Here is a 16,365-nt window from a genome sequence, read left to right on the forward strand (position 1 = left end):
TTTGCATGAATTATTGTAGTATTTACTAGTGTTTTTGTTGTATTATCTTTGACATAGAAGTGGAGGCTTTCTCCTCGAAGAAACCTACTGGAGAAATTGTAAAAGAGCAGGTTTTCCATAACCTACCTGTAGGTAGGCAGGTATGACTGGGGTCTGAACAGATAGTTCAGAGCTTCTGCTCTTTTCTAAAACCTGTAGAGAACACAATATAATTATGATTTATACTTGTGTTTCTCACTTACGAGTGGCACAAATTGGTATATGGGGTATGGGGGAGGGGAATGGGCAGAGTATATCATTAACTTATAGGGGTCTGCACTGTTTTTGCATGTAGTACTTAAGAAACAAAAGTTGGTAATGCTGTAGTATTTACTATAGTATACTACAGCATTCTATAGTAAGTGCTACACATGATCGAGGGATACTACAGTGTGTAGTATAATACTCTACAATATACTACAGTTTACTACATAATTATATAGTAAGTGCTGTAGTCAAGTCTAGTATTTTTTTCATGTGGAGGGAGTGAGGGAGACAAAGAGTTGGAGAGAGAAATACAAAAGAGAGTGAAAGAACGAGAGAGCAAGCGAGAGAGACATATAGTAAGGTAGATATAGTAGTCCCTTGAGGGATAACTGGTGACTGACATCCCTGATGGACTGATTGACTGAGTGACTCAGAAGCAGTGGGTGTCACTCTCTTCTTGTCACCAAGGGCAGAAAGAGCCTTACACTGGCTGCCAGCCCTGCTCTATTGTCCATCTGTCTCCCTCTCTGTCTCATTGCCAGTACTAAGCATTTAGTGACAGGAGAGGTGAGCCACTAGCTAACGGGACACCTCTCTATCGCTCTCCTTCTCGCTCTCATTGCCAGTACTAAGCATTTAGTGACAGGAGAGGTGAGCCACTAGCTAACGAGACACCTCTCTATCCCTCTCCTTCTCGCTCTCTGTCACATTGCCAGTACTAAGCATTTAGTGACAGGAGAGGTGAGCCACTAGCTAACGAGACACCTCTCTATCGCTCTCCTTCTCGCTCTCTGTCTCATTGCCAGTACTAAGCATTTAGTGACAGGAGAGGTGAGCCACTAGCTAACGAGACACCTCTCTATCGCTCTCCTTCTCGCTCTCTGTCTCATTGCCAGTACTAAGCATTTAGTGACAGGAGAGGTGAGCCACTAGCTAACGAGACACCTCTCTATCGCTCTCCTTCTCGCTCTCTGTCTCATTGCCAGTACTAAGCATTTAGTGACAGGAGAGGTGAGCCACTAGCTAACGAGACACCTCTCTATTGCTCTCCTTCTCTCTCTCTGTCTCATTGCCAGTACTAAGCATTTAGTGACAGGAGAGGTGAGCCACTAGCTAACGAGACACCTCTCTATCGCTCTCCTTCTCGCTCTCTGTCTCATTGCCAGTACTAAGCATTTAGTGACAGGAGAGGTGAGCCACTAGCTAACGAAACACCTCTCTATCGCTCTCCTTCTCTCTCTCTCTGTCTCATTGTCAGTACTAAGCATTTAGTGACAGGAGAGGTGAGCCACTAGCTAACGAGACACCTCTCTATCGCTCTCCTTCTCTCTCAGGTGGGTTCGATGTATACTGGACGAGGAGGGGGCTTGGTTTTAATTTTTTAGGTCCGTTACAATGAAGTAAAGCTTGTGCCTTTAACAATGTAACTACAGGGCCAATAAAGCTATTTTTAAATGCAATCTCTCTCTCCATCTCATTCCCCTGACTATAGTTGGCCGGACAATGCCTTCCTTCCTGATCAGAGGGGAAGTAGCTCTGCAGCGTTTCACCTCTCTCTGCACCTCACTTTAGGTCCTATCTGTGTTGTGCAGAGTCAGACATGGTGGAGTGAAGGGGCCTGAGAGCACATCTCTCAACACATGGGGCTGGGATGGCTGTGTGCTGTGTGGGCATGGGGCTGGGTCAGAGCCAACTGCCTCTCCAACAATGATAGGAAGCACAGCGTTAGGAGCCTGGCGGTTAGACAGCCAGTGCATTAGATTATTGAAGCAGATATGAAACTTGGCTTGGCAGTCAGACGGGGAGGGAGTAGAGGGAGGGACTGTAATGTGCAGAGTGCCGTTTCCTTTCACAGATTGAGTGGTGAGAGAGTGGACAGGGGGAATAAGGAGGACACGGGGTAGGGCTGCTGGATGCAGGACTAGCTACCTGCTGGGTCACGGATTGACCCCGAAACAAACACATTGACGCATGGTTGCGCATACATTGTCTGCTCGCTGGAGGGTTGGTGGTAAGGGTGTGTGCCGAGTAACCTTCCATCAGATTCCATCCTGAAGGAAACACTGGAATGGCCAAAAAGAAACACTGGAATGGCCAAAAAGAAAACACTGGAATGGCCAAAAAGAAACACTGGAATGGCCTAAAAGAAACACTTGAATGGCCAAAAAGAAAACACTGGATTGGCCAAAAAGAAACACTGGAATGGCCAAAAAGAAAACACTGGAATGGCCAAAAAGAAACACTGGAATGGCCAAAATGAAACACTGGAATGGCCAAAAAGAAACCCTGGAATGGCCAAAAAGAAACACTGGAATGGCCAAAATGAAACACTGGAATGACCAAAATGAAACACTGGAATGGCCAAAAAGAAACACTGGAATGGCCAAAATGAAACATTGGAATGACCAAAATGAAACACTGGAATGACCAAAATGAAACACTGGAATAGCCAAGTGTAACAAACACTTTGACGTGTGAAAAGAAATCCATATTATGATGTTGAAATGAGGAAGGGGAAGAGGGTGAAGGAAGGGTGGAGGGAGGCTTTCCTCTCATTCACAAAGGTCAAGGCCAATAATTGCATCCTCATTACATGATAGAGCTAATGTGGTTACAGTGCAGTCCAAGAGACAGAGACAAATGAGACCATACAAGACACTGGCACCATGTCTGGCATAACATGATAGAGTGGACATTGCTTCTCTAGTCACCATAATGCAAGGACAACTACAGTATAACTACAGTAAAGAGGTACAGTTAGTAAATGCTTCCTAAAGCCAGGGTAATTCAGGGTAAATTCCAATTGAAGTTAAATGAAAATGAAATAACTGAAGTAATGGCATCTACAGTATTTTCAATGATTTCTCAATAAACTGAAAATAAACATTCAAATTCAGAATTTTAACTTCAAATCACTTCCTGGACCCCAACCATTACATTAAACACTGGACTACACTGCTGAATCGTGACTCAAACGACTGGGATCCACTCTTAAACAGATCCTGTCAACAATTATTTTTCCAACTGTCATTCAAGTTGAATTTGTCACGTGCACAAGTACAGTGAAATGTTTAACTTGCAAGCCCTACCCAACAGTGCAGTATTCAATATCAAAATAGCATAAACAAATCAACTCTGAAAAAAAATAAACGTCCTCTCACTGTCAACTGCGTTTATTTTCAGCAAACTTAATGTGTGTAAATACTTGTTATGAACATAACAAGATTCAACAACTGAGACATAAACTGAACAAGTTCCACAGACATGTCATTAACAGAAATGGAATAATGTGTTCCTGAACAAAGGGGGGGTCAACAACAAAAGTAACAGTCAGTATCTGGTGTGGCCACCAGCTGCATTAAGTACTGCAGTGCATTGCCAGTTCTTGCTGTGAGATGTTACCCCACCCTTCCACCAAGGCACCTGCAAGTTCCCGGACATTTCTGGGGGGAATGGCCCTAGCCCTCGTCCTCCCATCCAACAGGTCCCAGACGTGCTCAATGGGATTGAGATCAGGGCTCTTCTCTGGCCATGGCAGAACACTGACATTCCTGTCTTGCAGGAAATCACGCACAGAACGAGCAGTATGGCTTGTGGCATTGTCATGCTGGAGGGTCATGTCAGGATGAGCCTGCAGGAAGGGTACCACATGAGGGAGGAGGATGTCTTCCCTGTAATGCACAGCTTTGTGACACACCACCCCAGGCCATGACGGACCCTCCACCTCCAAATTGATCTTGCTCCAGAGTGCAGGCCTCGGTGTAACGCTCATTCCTTCGACGATAAACGCAAATCCGACCATCACCCCTGAGAGAAAACCGCGACTCGTCAGTGAAGAGCAGTTTTTGCCAGTCCTGTCTGGTCCAGCAATGGTGGGATTGTGCCCATAGGCAACATTGTTGCCGTTGATGTCTGGTGAGGACCTGCCTTACAACAGGCCTACAAGCCCTCAGTCCAGCCTCTCTCAGCCTATTGCGGACAGTCTGAGCACTGATGGAGGGATTGTGCGTTCCTGGTGTAACTCGGGCAGTTGTTGTTGCCATCCTATACCTGTCCTGCAGATGTGATGTTTGGATGTACCGATCCTGTGCAGGTGTTGTTACATGTGGTCTGCCACTGCGAGGACGATCAGCTGTCTGTCATGTCTCCCTGTAGCGCTGTCTTAGGCGTCTCACAGTACGGACATTGCAATCTATGGCCCTGGCCACATCTGCAGTCCTCATGCCTCCTTGCTGCATTCCTAAGGCAAGTTCTATCAAAGGAGCAGGGAACTTGGGGATCTTTCTTTTGGTGTTTTTCAGAGTCAGTAGAAAGGCCTCTTTAGTGTCCTAAGTTTTCACAACTGTAACCTTAATTGCCTACAACTATAACCTTCATTGAACAAGCATGGGAAACGGTGTTTAAACGCTTTACAATCAAGATCTGTGAAGTTATTTAGACGTTTATGAATTTTCTTTGAAAGACAGGGTCCTGAAAAAGGGACGTTTCTTTTTTTTCAGAGTTTATATAAATAAAACTACATATATAATCGACCAAATTCAAGTGACCATATAGATCATGTAAGACTGCCCTCCCTGGACAAAAGAGAATTGTGGATTTCAATAATTCATATCCTTTTAAAGCTCTGGGTCTGACCAGAGAGCATTCCTTCCTAACCTGACTGTTATTGATGAGGGCTTGAACATTTGAGTCTCCGTCCGCTTGAGATTTTGTTATTGACTCAGTGATTGATTTAAGCCCTTATAATTAGCTGTCCCTAATTGAATTAATGATCCATTTAACGATACAGCAGCCCAGAGCAGAGGGAAGCCGTGTCATTGATAGATCTGCCTGGACTCATATGAAATCCTGGTTGGTAGATGATGTACTGTAACACAGATGCAATTCATTGACAGAGAAGAAGGAAGAAACAAACTATCCCCTCCGGTCCAGTTCTCCAAATGCCAGTCTTGTCTGCAACACACAACACACCCTTTCAGACTGATGTGGACAAATGTGACCCAGGTAGGCTCACATCTCTGATGTAATTTGCTTAATAGCATTAAGAACCTGTTTGGGCTTTAATTTGCTTAAAGTAAATCCACGTCATACAGAATGCAAACTTTTATACCCTATTAAGCGGTGTGTCTTAAAACCAAAGGCAGACAGGGAGATTTAAAGGTTTGATGTCTTTGTTGATTAAAAGGGGAGAAAACTACATCAACTCGACTAGAAATAGAATGTGAAGTTTACGACATCTGAGATCCAGTGCCAGGAAAATAGATTTCATTAGCCAGTAATGGAGCTTGGTGTGTTTCCTAACTGCATTATGGGTAGCTGATTCCTGCATCCCTGTTGGCATCTCTGCTGCCCCCTCATTGGCTGAAGCCTCTTTTCCTGGACTGATGATTAAGAACGTCGTGCTTTGGTCAGCGAGATCAAAAAAGACAGCATAGAAAAAACACAGCGGCCACAGTGAAACAAACTTATCCGTTACTCCGATAAAGTACTTGTTCGTCTTGTTTTACTCTCATCTTGGATATCGTTTCTCAAAAGGAATAGTCTTATAATGAATCTATACTGTATCTTAGATATCGTTTATCAAAAGGAATAGTACATCTAATCCCTACTTGGGAACGGGGAGTCAGTCGTCTGCTTTGAACAGTTCTGAGCCCATGGATTCTGAGTCAGAATCAGAGAGGAGAACACGTCCTCATCAGAGAGTCAGCCTGTGTTTCTCCCCATCGGCAGAGACACGGACAGCCGGCCTACACAGGGTTACTCTACTGTCATTTCTTTCCTGTGTGTGTGTGTGTGTGTGTGTGTGTGTGTGTGTGTGTGTGTGTGTGTGTGTGTGTGTGTGTGTGTGTGTGTGTGTGTGTGTGTGTGTGTGTGTGTGTGTGTGTGTGTGTGTGTGTGAAGCTCTCTCTGCAGAATCACAATCTAATAATTTCCTCAGTAGATGCTGTGCTAGACAGAATATAGCTGCTGTACATTAGAGTTGTATTGGAGACCTACTATTGTAGCAATGCAAGTGTTCTGCTTCCGCTCTGGGCCTCTCCTGTTGGCTATGACGCTCAGCAAATTATTGAAATGGGTTAATCCTATTTTTGCATTAAGGATTTACACACTATTCTTGGTTTTCTGAAGAGTTGTCAATGGTGTGGCTTTATTGAGAGGCCTTAGTAATTGCAATGGCCGCATGTCTTTCCCTTGCCTGACTAACCACTTGACATTAATGGAAATTGCACGTGGCTCTCCCCTTGTTGAGATCTTAGTTGTTCATCCACACAACAAATCATCTGATATGCACATGTAGTATTATCACATATGATACGCTCATAGACAGTATGGTTTATGCCTTCATACTCGCCCACCATTACCGCCACAGAGAAAAAGTGAACGGCAAAGTGAATTACATTATCAGGACCGTCTCAGTGTCCAAATAATGATGTTATCTCTGGTTTCTGCCTTTTTAACCTTCCTTAAACACAACATAAATGTAAATAACAGTCTAGAACTGTCTGGTGACTCGGGACGGGTTGATGCATTGGCTGCGTTAATAGGGTGGTTAAGATGGCTGATTCAAATGACCTGATGACTCTGAGGGAAGAGGGGTTAATGACAGGGGAGCAACAGTCACATCCAATCTAATCACGGAGACGTTTTGGGGGTCTAATTTGGGATAATGGCAGTTAGCTCTGAGGGATGGGTGACATGGGAAGGGAAATGGGCTTTTGTACAGTCTCACATTTGACTGGGTTTTGAGGAGGTCAAGTTGTTTTGCAATCAACATATCTGTGGCATATCCTCAACTTGGCCTTATGGTCAAGGAGCAACAACTTTTAGAAGGATAGTATCCTTTTCTCTAGCGTCTGAGGCTATGCACCAAATGGCACACTTTGCCCTATGGGCCCTGGTCAAAAGTAGTGCACTACATAGGGATTTGCCATTTGGGATGCACTCGGTCCCTTACTTGATTAAGTAAGGTGAGGTGTGTTTGTGTCTCCACTCAATCTCTAGGTTGAGCGTGAACTGTGGAGCTGAATGGATGAGTGTGAGGCTTGGTCATGAACTGAGCATTAACATGTGGTACATTTAAGCAATAAGGCACCTCAGGGGTTTGTGGTTTATGGTCAGTATACTATGGCTAAGGGCTGTTATTAGGCACGATGCAACGCCCTTAGCCATAGTACACCGACCATAAACCCTTGAGGTGCCTTAATGCTTAATGCTATTTTTAACTGGTTAACAACGTCATTAGAAGAGTCTAAATAAATGTCTTGTCACACCTGTGGTAGAAGGTCTGATAGACCCTGACTGACAGCTAATCAGCATTCCAGGCTCGAACCATCCAGTTTATAATAAGCATTAACTCAACTCTAAAGTAATAACTGAGCTCTACACGAACTGAACTCTGTGGAACTTTTCACTTGAACTGAGCTCTGTGGTAATTTTAGCAGATGAATCTTCATTTTGAGCTGATTAGGGGCCAGGACAGTCTCGTCTTCTCTGCTCTGAACATCTAATCCATCTCTCAGAGTGTCTGTGAAGGTCAGTGAGCGTCTCTTCCCGTTAGATACCGTCAGACTGACACAGAGACATAAACGTATGTCAGTATTTCAATGACGTGTAAAACAGATAGAGGACAGTCAAGTTTCAAACAGCTGAACCGTAACTAAATATACCTATTCCACGGTATCTCATGTGAGCCCTGGTCAAACGTAATGCACAAAAAAAAAGGAAGAGGGCGCAACTCGGGACACACCCTAGAAATTCCAATTCCAATTGAAATTAAATGGAATTGATCCCATCCCTGCAGGGAGTCAACCAGTATCTAAAGCAGAGAGCAGAGACACACCACGTCTCTCCATTAGTATGCTGCAGGTTGTTTCCTGTGCAGACCTCATCATAGACACCTCAAAGAGGTAAGTCTGAAGGAGGATGATTGATGTGGTCCTATGAATGACTGAACAGGAGCAGAGTACACACTAGAGATAGTCATTACCGAGGAGCCAGTCTATTCCTCAGATTCACTTTTGTTTGCTGTGTTGCCCCGAGAGCTTCATTTTCAAGATGGTGGGAGGAGGTGCTCAGCGGAGAGTGGCGCTTCCTTCATTTATTTTTAATTGCTGGAGTCTGAGATTCTGGGGGTCGGGATTCATTTGGCTGTGTCCTCGCTCTATGGGTGGGTAAATGAAGTGGACTCAGAGAGGACCGGTAATGAAATGAGGTCCCAGCGGACGCACTGTTTGACTACTCTGCTTCCAGGACAAATAGGACTGGGGGACTATCTGGAGGTGAGGAGGAAAAGGAGTGCATTTAAGTTCAAATCAGTATCTGCAAACAAATGTTCTCGAGAGGGAATATATATACACACACACAGTGGGGAGAACAAGTATTTGATACACTGCCGATTTTGCAGGTTTTCCTACTTACAAATGCAAATGAATGACTTAAAAATATATATATACCCACACAGTGAACTAAAATATAAATGCAACATGTAAAGTGCTGGTCCCATTTTTTTATGAGCTGAAATAAAACATCCCAGAAATGTTCCATACGCACAAAGCTTATTTCTCCAAAATTTGGTTCACAAATTTGTTTACATCCCTGTCAGTGAGCATTTCTCCTTTGTCAAGCTAATCCATCCACCTGGGCAGGTGTGGCATATCAATAAGCTGATTATAAACAGCATGATAATTACACAGGTGCACCTTGTGCTGGGTTCAATAAAAGGCCACTCTAAAATGTACATTTTTGTTACACAACACAAGGCAACAGATGTCTCAAGTTTTGAGGGAGTGTGTAATTGACATGCTGACTGCAGGAATGTAAAGCAGAGCTGTTGCCTGATAATTTAATATTATTTTCTCTACCATAAGCAACCTCCAACGTCATTTTACATTATTTGGCAGTACGTCCAACTGGAGATGACGTGTAACCATGCCAGCCCAGGACCTCCACTTCAGGCTTCTTCACCTGCGGGATCGTCTGAGGAGGGGGATGATGAGGAATATTATTATTATTACTATCCAGTTTGAGTGTTTGTTGCAGCTCGTTCCAGTTGCTAGCTGCAGCGAACTGAAAAGAGGAGCGACCCAGGGATGTGTGCGCTTTGGGGACCTTTAACAGAATGTGACTGGCAGAACGGGGGTTGTATGTGGAGGATGAGGGCTGCAGTAGCTATCTCAGGGGAGAGTGAAGCCTAAGAGGGTTTTATAAATAAGCATAAATTAGTTGGTCTTGCGACGGGTATACAGAGATGACCAGTTTACAGAAGAGCATAGAGTGTAGTGATGTGTCCTATAAGGAGCCTTTCTGTCTGTAATAAAGTCCTCAAACTAATTTTGATTACTTGTCCTCTCTGATGTATTGTTGTCTCTACCTTCTTGCCACTTGTGCTGTTGTCTGTGCCCAATAATGTGTGTACCCTGTTTTATGCTGCTACTGTGTTGTGCTGCTGCCATATTGCATTGCTACCATGTTGTTGTCATGTTGTGTTGCTAGCATGCTGTGATTTCTTATATGTTGCTGCCCTTCTATGTTGTCGTCTTAGGTCTCTCTTTATGTAGTGCTTGGATGTCACTCTTGTCGTGATGTGTGTTTTGTCCTATATTTAAAAAAAATATGTGTCCCAGCCCACGTCCCCGCAGGAGGCCTTTTGCCTTTTGGTATGCTGCCATTGTGAATTAGAATTAGTTCTTAACTGGCTTACCTTGTTAAATAAAGGTTCAATCAAATAAATCAAATACATTGGCTGGACCTGGCCCCCCAGTGGGTGGACCTGGTTCCCCAGTGGGTGGACCTGGCCCCCCAGTGGGTGGACCTGGCTCCCCAGTGGGTGGACCTGGTTCCCCAGTGGGTGGACCTGGCTCCCCAGTGGGTGGACCTGGCTCCCCAGTGGGTGGACCTGGCTCCCCAGTGGGTGGACCTGGTTCCCCAGTGGGTGGACCTGGCTCCCCAGTGGGTGGACCTGGCTCCCCAGTGGGTGGACCTGGTTCCCCAGTGGGTGGACCTGGCTCCCCAGTGGGTGGACCTGGCTCCCCAGTGGGTGGACCTGGTTCCCCAGTGGGTGGACCTGGCTCCCCAGTGGGTGGACCTGGCTCCCCAGTGGGTGGACCTGGTTCCCCAGTGGGTGGACCACTGCCCAGTCATGTGAAATCCATAGAATAGGGCCTAATTGATCTATTTCAATTGACTGATTTCCTTCTATGAAGTATACCTCACTAAAACCTTTGAAATTGTTGCATGTTGCGTTAATATTTTTGTTCAGTATAGAAAAGCAACAACCATTGTGTCTATTTAGGTAAACATATTAACATCCTGTCTACTCTTTGCCAATGAAATACTAGTTTACTGAGCTATCTGCTTACTTTTAGACCAATCATGCAAAAACGTCAAGTCAGATTCATGTCGCCTACAATTGAAGACAGCACCGCACCCTCTCAGGCCTTATCCATGGCAAGCCTAATGGAAGGAGAAAGCAGATTGGTTCTAGTGGAAATCCTGAATATATTTAGGGAATAACAGAGCACATTTTAATGCATAACAACAAGGTCTACACACACACACACACACACACACACACACACACACACACACACACACACACACACACACACACACACACACACACACACACACACACACACACACACACACACACACACACACACACGCACACACACACACACACACACAAAAAAAAATCTGTATATGTAAGACGGAAGAAATGTCAGAAGGAGAAAAGCATAGTGACGAGACAATGAATCTATCGCAATTCAGTTTTTTTTTTAATGAGCCACTTATATCCAAGATATTTCAACTAAATGTGACCAACCTACCTAAATAGCATTGTATTAATGCATTTCTCCATCTAAAAAGGTAATGAAAAGAGTATCCAGGATCCACAGACACTGGCTTAAGCCTCAGTGGGCTCACCTGCATGCTATAGGCCAGTGGAGGCCAGGCCAAGCCATCTGGAGCTAACCACAAGACAAAAGAGGACAAGAGAACACAGCCAGCACCCTGGCTGTGAATTTGTGTCGTCACACAAAGGACATTTTCCATCGCTCTCTCCTTCTTTCTCTATTTCTCTCCATTCTCAATGTCACATAAAAAACATCCCATTGCCCCCATTCAACCGCCATCCGCTTTTGTTTCCCATTGATGCAAATTAAATGTGGCTCTTTGCCTTAAATGGAGAATGGACCTTCCTGCCTGGCCCTTCCACACAAGCACGCCCACACACACACTCCCTGGGCTTGAGATGTTTACTGCAGGCTAGAGCCATGTTACATTCCTACAGCAATTTAAAATCTGTGGCCCTCTTAACAGGAACCAATAAAACAGTGTGAAAAGCTCATTGTGACACTGGACCTCATTGTGCCAGTGTGGAATCATTGGAGCACAGGGAAGGGAAACGAACGAAACATAAAAGAGAGAGGAGCGAAAAGAGGAGAGAGAAGAGAGAGGGAGTGGAGAGAGAGAGAAAGAAAAGGGAAATCAAATAAATAGTGTTGAATTATTCAGCACTGAGGGAAATCGGATCCTGTCAATCACCTAAAGTCCATCTTTTGCCCCACTGCAAACCCTGGCAGGGAAATAAATGGTGCTTAACCGGTTAGCCTAATAGGTGTGGCAGAATATGGCTCTTATTAGCTCTCAAATATTGTATTTGCATTGTGGAAGTTAGACTGCATGGTTCTGTCCCAAATGGCACCCTATTACCATGATAGTGCACTACTTTTGACCAGGCCACATAGGGTAGTGCACTATAAAGAAAATAGGGTGCACACCATTTGTGCACTGCACTATGTCCTTTTTCTTTCCTGGTTTTGACTGCTTAATTGCCTCCAGGTGATGATTATTCAGCGTGGAACTACAGAGAGACACTACTTAATGTCAAAGTGGCTCTCTAAAGTAACTTTTTGTGTCTGCCCTTAAATGAGCAATTTGATGTATTGCAATGTTTTTGAGAGCGTAGCTACAGTAATTTCTACGGACTGTCAACAATAGCTGCCTGGACAAAGTCAGCTCCATTTGTAAATGTCCTTTGAGCAGACCAGACAGGCTCGCCTTAAAATATTTGACTCTCTTTCATACTATGACTAGGCAGAATACTCTGAAGGCTTTTCAGCAGTAGGCGCTCCAGTATGCAATATAACTAAAAGTGAGCAGTAGAATCCTTGCTTTTAGACTGATTTAATGGAAAAGAAATAACGCTAATATTGCTTCTCCTAGTCCGGTTGTCAATCTCTTCTTTGATTCAACGTACACTCTAAACACATTTCATACAAATAAGGGTACTAACTTCCTTGTTTTACAGTACTTCTATGTCTGACTCTGTGCTGCTGTTGCTTGGTCCAACTTTTCCCCGTACGAGGCACGCTAGGGCCTTCTATTCCCACAAGTCATTATGGTGTGGTGCTAAGGTGCTCCTGCTTTCTATGATTTGTAGCTAATGAGCTGGCACCCCTGCCCATGTTCAATTATTCTCATTGAGAAAGTGATTTCTCACTCCACGGAGCAAATCGGAAAACTCACTCGCTAATTCTAATCAGGACGTGGAAAGAAATGTCCCATAAATAAGGTGATGATAAAATATGCTAGAGCAGGTTGAGATGGAGATGGAGGGAGAGAGAGCAAGAGCAATGAGAGAGAGAGAGAGAGAGAGAGAGAGAGAGAGAGAGAGAGAGAGAGAGAGAGAGAGAGAGAGAGAGAGAGAGAGAGAGAGAGAGAGAGAGAGAGAGAGGGAGATGGAGAGAGAGAGAGAGAGAGAGAGAGAGGGAGATGGAGAGAGAGAGAGAGAGAGAGAGAGCAATGGGAGAGAGAGAGAGAGAGAGAGAGAGAGAGAGAGAGAGAGAGAGAGAGAGAGAGAGAGAGAGGGGAGATGGAGAGAGAAACAATGCCTTTCACCTCTTGAAGTAACCTTAGCATAGTTTCACTTGTTGTCGTCATCTTTGACGTGCATGGCAGAGATGTCTCCGCTCTACACTTCTCCAGATCTGTTTACTGTCAGAGAAACAGTCCAGACAGACTGTTGCTGTTGTTCATTCTGAAGGGCCAAATGAAGGAGGTAGGAAAAGCTGCCCGAGTGGTAATCAGGTGTGGCGAGAGGGAAGAAGAAAAAGATAATCGACATGAGTGCAAGACAGGTGAGTGTTTGTCTGTGTGTTTATGTATGTGCCTGTGTCCATGCATTTAGATACGTGAAGGAGACACAAAAAGGCAGTGGCTCTTTGAGCAACACAGCCAACTGATTGCTAATGACTACTTTAACACAAAGGGAGGGACATTGACAGGTAGACCTGCTATCGGAATCACCAGTCCCCCCCTCTCTCAGAGCGGCGGAGGCTAGCTGGGGCTAAATTAGTCCTGAGAAATAAGTATCAGACAGGCTGCAGGAACAGCCCAAAAAGCCCAAAACGGTGCAAATGAGATAAGAAAAATAAAAGTGTCTCCAAAACATTTGGCAGAGTTGGCTATGAGTTAGGAAAGGAGAGAAAGAGAGAGAGAAAGAGAGAGAGATACTTTCAAGGGGACCGGGAAAGGCCAAAGGGGGCAAACTGTGTGGGAAGATATCTGAGCGCAGGGGACTTTAATTGTGCTGCTTCCAATGCTGTTTGCATTAAAAGCCTGACGATTGTTTTGCCTTTATAATGCAGTCCCAGCCATAGGCCGTTTCAGACACGTAGGCTACAGTCCCAGGGAGAAACGATTGTCTGGGCCATTATGGCTCAGATTAAGTTGTCAAATTAAGGCAGAACTTTACTGGTGTGAAGGGCGAGAGGAAGAGGTGAAGAGAATTCTGAATCCCAATAGAGCGAACATACATTACAGTAAGAGGAGAAGAGAGCAAACCCTGGGTAAAACCTGTTTAACTAGGCCTATTTACTTCAGAAACTATTAGAAATACAGTGTTTGGAAAATGACCTCCTAATCGTTGTGTGTTTGATAAGACGATAAAATATCTGCGAAATGATCATGGAATTACACTGTAAAAATAGAAAGTCTCAAAACACCATGATTGTGTAATGAAACCATGAAAAGTAGTGCATCTCAGCTGACATCTGGTGTTTGAATGTAAAACCCTATGGAAGTGTTTTAATGCTCACAATGTGTTTTAAAACAGAAATGAAGTACTCTAAAACACCCAAAGTGGTTCTTTAACCTTAATATTGGTTTTTAAGAGAGTTTTGTGAAAATACTTTTTGGGGGTTTCAGTGCATGTAAAAGGCAGCATCAAAACACAAACTCTCTCTCATACAATCAATGGTTTAGAAATACAAATGGTTTATAGCCTAAATATTGATAGATGATAATAGATACAATTGTTCTATGTTTATTTAGACAGATTATAAAAGGAAAGGGCAGTAAGATGGTACATTTTTATTTTATTTGACCCACTCGACCACACAGCAATAAATTATTCTGGGGTAGCAGAATGACTCATGGCACATGTGACCTGTTGGTCACCACCTAACAATGACCATTCCATGACCCTAGAAGTGACCACTGACCAGGATGAAAAGGTGAGGACAGAGGAGTGTGGGATGTTATCTGTCATCTCAGGCGGAAGACGGCAACAAGACCCTATCCCCGAGCACAATATTAACCCTGTCCTGGGCGTCCCCAAGCACCGCTTTGACCCCAGGTGACTGGAACCCAACACTTGACCCTCACCATGGCCACCTACTTATGTTGATGGGTTCGTGGATGCTGTGTCATAAATAGGATCAGGAAATAGTCCTGACCTGGTGACTTGACCAGGAACGACTCTGGCCTCGAGTTAAAACTTGTATTGGTCAGGAAAACCTCCTATCTGCAGTTAAAAAGTCTCAGCAGTAGTCTGACTCTCTGTCTGACAAATGACTGCTGCTCCCTCCCTCTCCTCTCCTCTCCTCTCAGGGGGTTGTGGAGTGGCGTTGTGTTAGGCCATTGTGCCGGCAGGTTAATGGACGAGAACAGTTCCAGCTCACTGGCTGGTCTTCACAAGAGAGCAGAAGAGGGGAGCGAAGAGGAGGGGAGAGGAGAGGAGGGGAGAGGCACCGGTGCTCTTTGAACACAGACACACAGCCACTCCTACCTCTAACCGGTGCTGGGCTGGTGGGAATGAGAGATACATGGGTGGAGATGGAGGGGGGCAGTGGTCTGGGAGAAGGAGGGAAGGGAGGGGAAGACATGAGGAATGGAGGGAGGCTGGAGGGTACTATAAAACAGGTAAAAGAGAGGGAGGGATGGGGGGAATGAGAGATAAAGGGATGGAGGGGCAGTTGCCGAGGGGAAGAAAGGAGTGAGGGACGAAGGGATCCTGGAGAGTGTGGTAAAAGAGGTTAAAGAGAGAGAGATGCTCACTCAGTTCTGCATACAGAATGACAAGTCACCCAGACACATTCCTTTCCCCTTGAGCAGCTCTGAATGAACCAACCTACCTACCTACCTACCGTCAAGGTCAATAACACAACGTTTCTCAATTCCACGACGGCCTCAGCAACTAGGCCTGTTGGGGTCTGGGAGGGAAGTTGGGGTCTGGGAGGGAAGGAGGGAGATGTAGCTTGTTTGTTTGCTTGACTGAGCAAGAGAAGAAAGCAAACCATGCTTGATTGATCAACATGTGCTCTGACTCACAGCACAAGCTAGTATCTTTCAGACTCAGTCTAGGGAGAGATGGTGAGCTAAGCCACGGTAAGATGGCTAACCAGGAGAGAGAGAGAAGCCTGGTTGGGAGCAGCTCAGTGCTGGGTAGTTAATTAAGCGAGGAAAGCTAATTTGAGGCTAAGGCTGTATTGTAGTGCTGTATGTGACTCTCTCTCAACAGAACTCTGTCTCTTGTGAGCTGCCATTTACATTATAAGGTAATTACGCAGAGGAGAGCAGAAGCCCCCCTCGACAGAGAGGAGAGACAATGTGGCATTGCTTTTCCTAAAAATAATCCTCTATTTTGAACACACAGCAGCACCTACTGGCCAGGTCCACTGGCTGGGTTTAAAACCCAATGAGAAAAGAAAGAAGAAGAAAGAAAGAAAGAAAGAAAGAAAGAAAGAAAGAAAGAAAGAGAGAGAGAGAGAGAGAGAGAGAGAGAGAGAGAGAGAGAGAGAGAGAGAGAGAGAGAGAGAGAGAGAGAGAGAGAGA

At 44.7% G+C, this 16,365-nt stretch overlaps 1 protein-coding gene and 1 non-coding gene across 6 annotated transcripts in view; both read right to left on the reverse strand.

The window, feature by feature from the left end:
* LOC118361156 (partitioning defective 3 homolog) overlaps positions 1–16,365 on the reverse strand; it is a 592,408-nt gene that overhangs the window by 326,575 nt on the left and 249,468 nt on the right. The gene's annotated exons all lie outside the window — the stretch shown is intronic.
* On the reverse strand, positions 62–116 carry LOC118361813 (U7 small nuclear RNA). Its single transcript, XR_004821076.1, has one exon. It is a non-coding gene; the product is annotated as a U7 small nuclear RNA (small nuclear RNA).

This window comes from Oncorhynchus keta, chromosome 28 (genome assembly GCF_023373465.1).
Source record: "Oncorhynchus keta strain PuntledgeMale-10-30-2019 chromosome 28, Oket_V2, whole genome shotgun sequence".
In the NCBI taxonomy this organism is placed as follows: domain Eukaryota; kingdom Metazoa; phylum Chordata; class Actinopteri; order Salmoniformes; family Salmonidae; genus Oncorhynchus; species Oncorhynchus keta.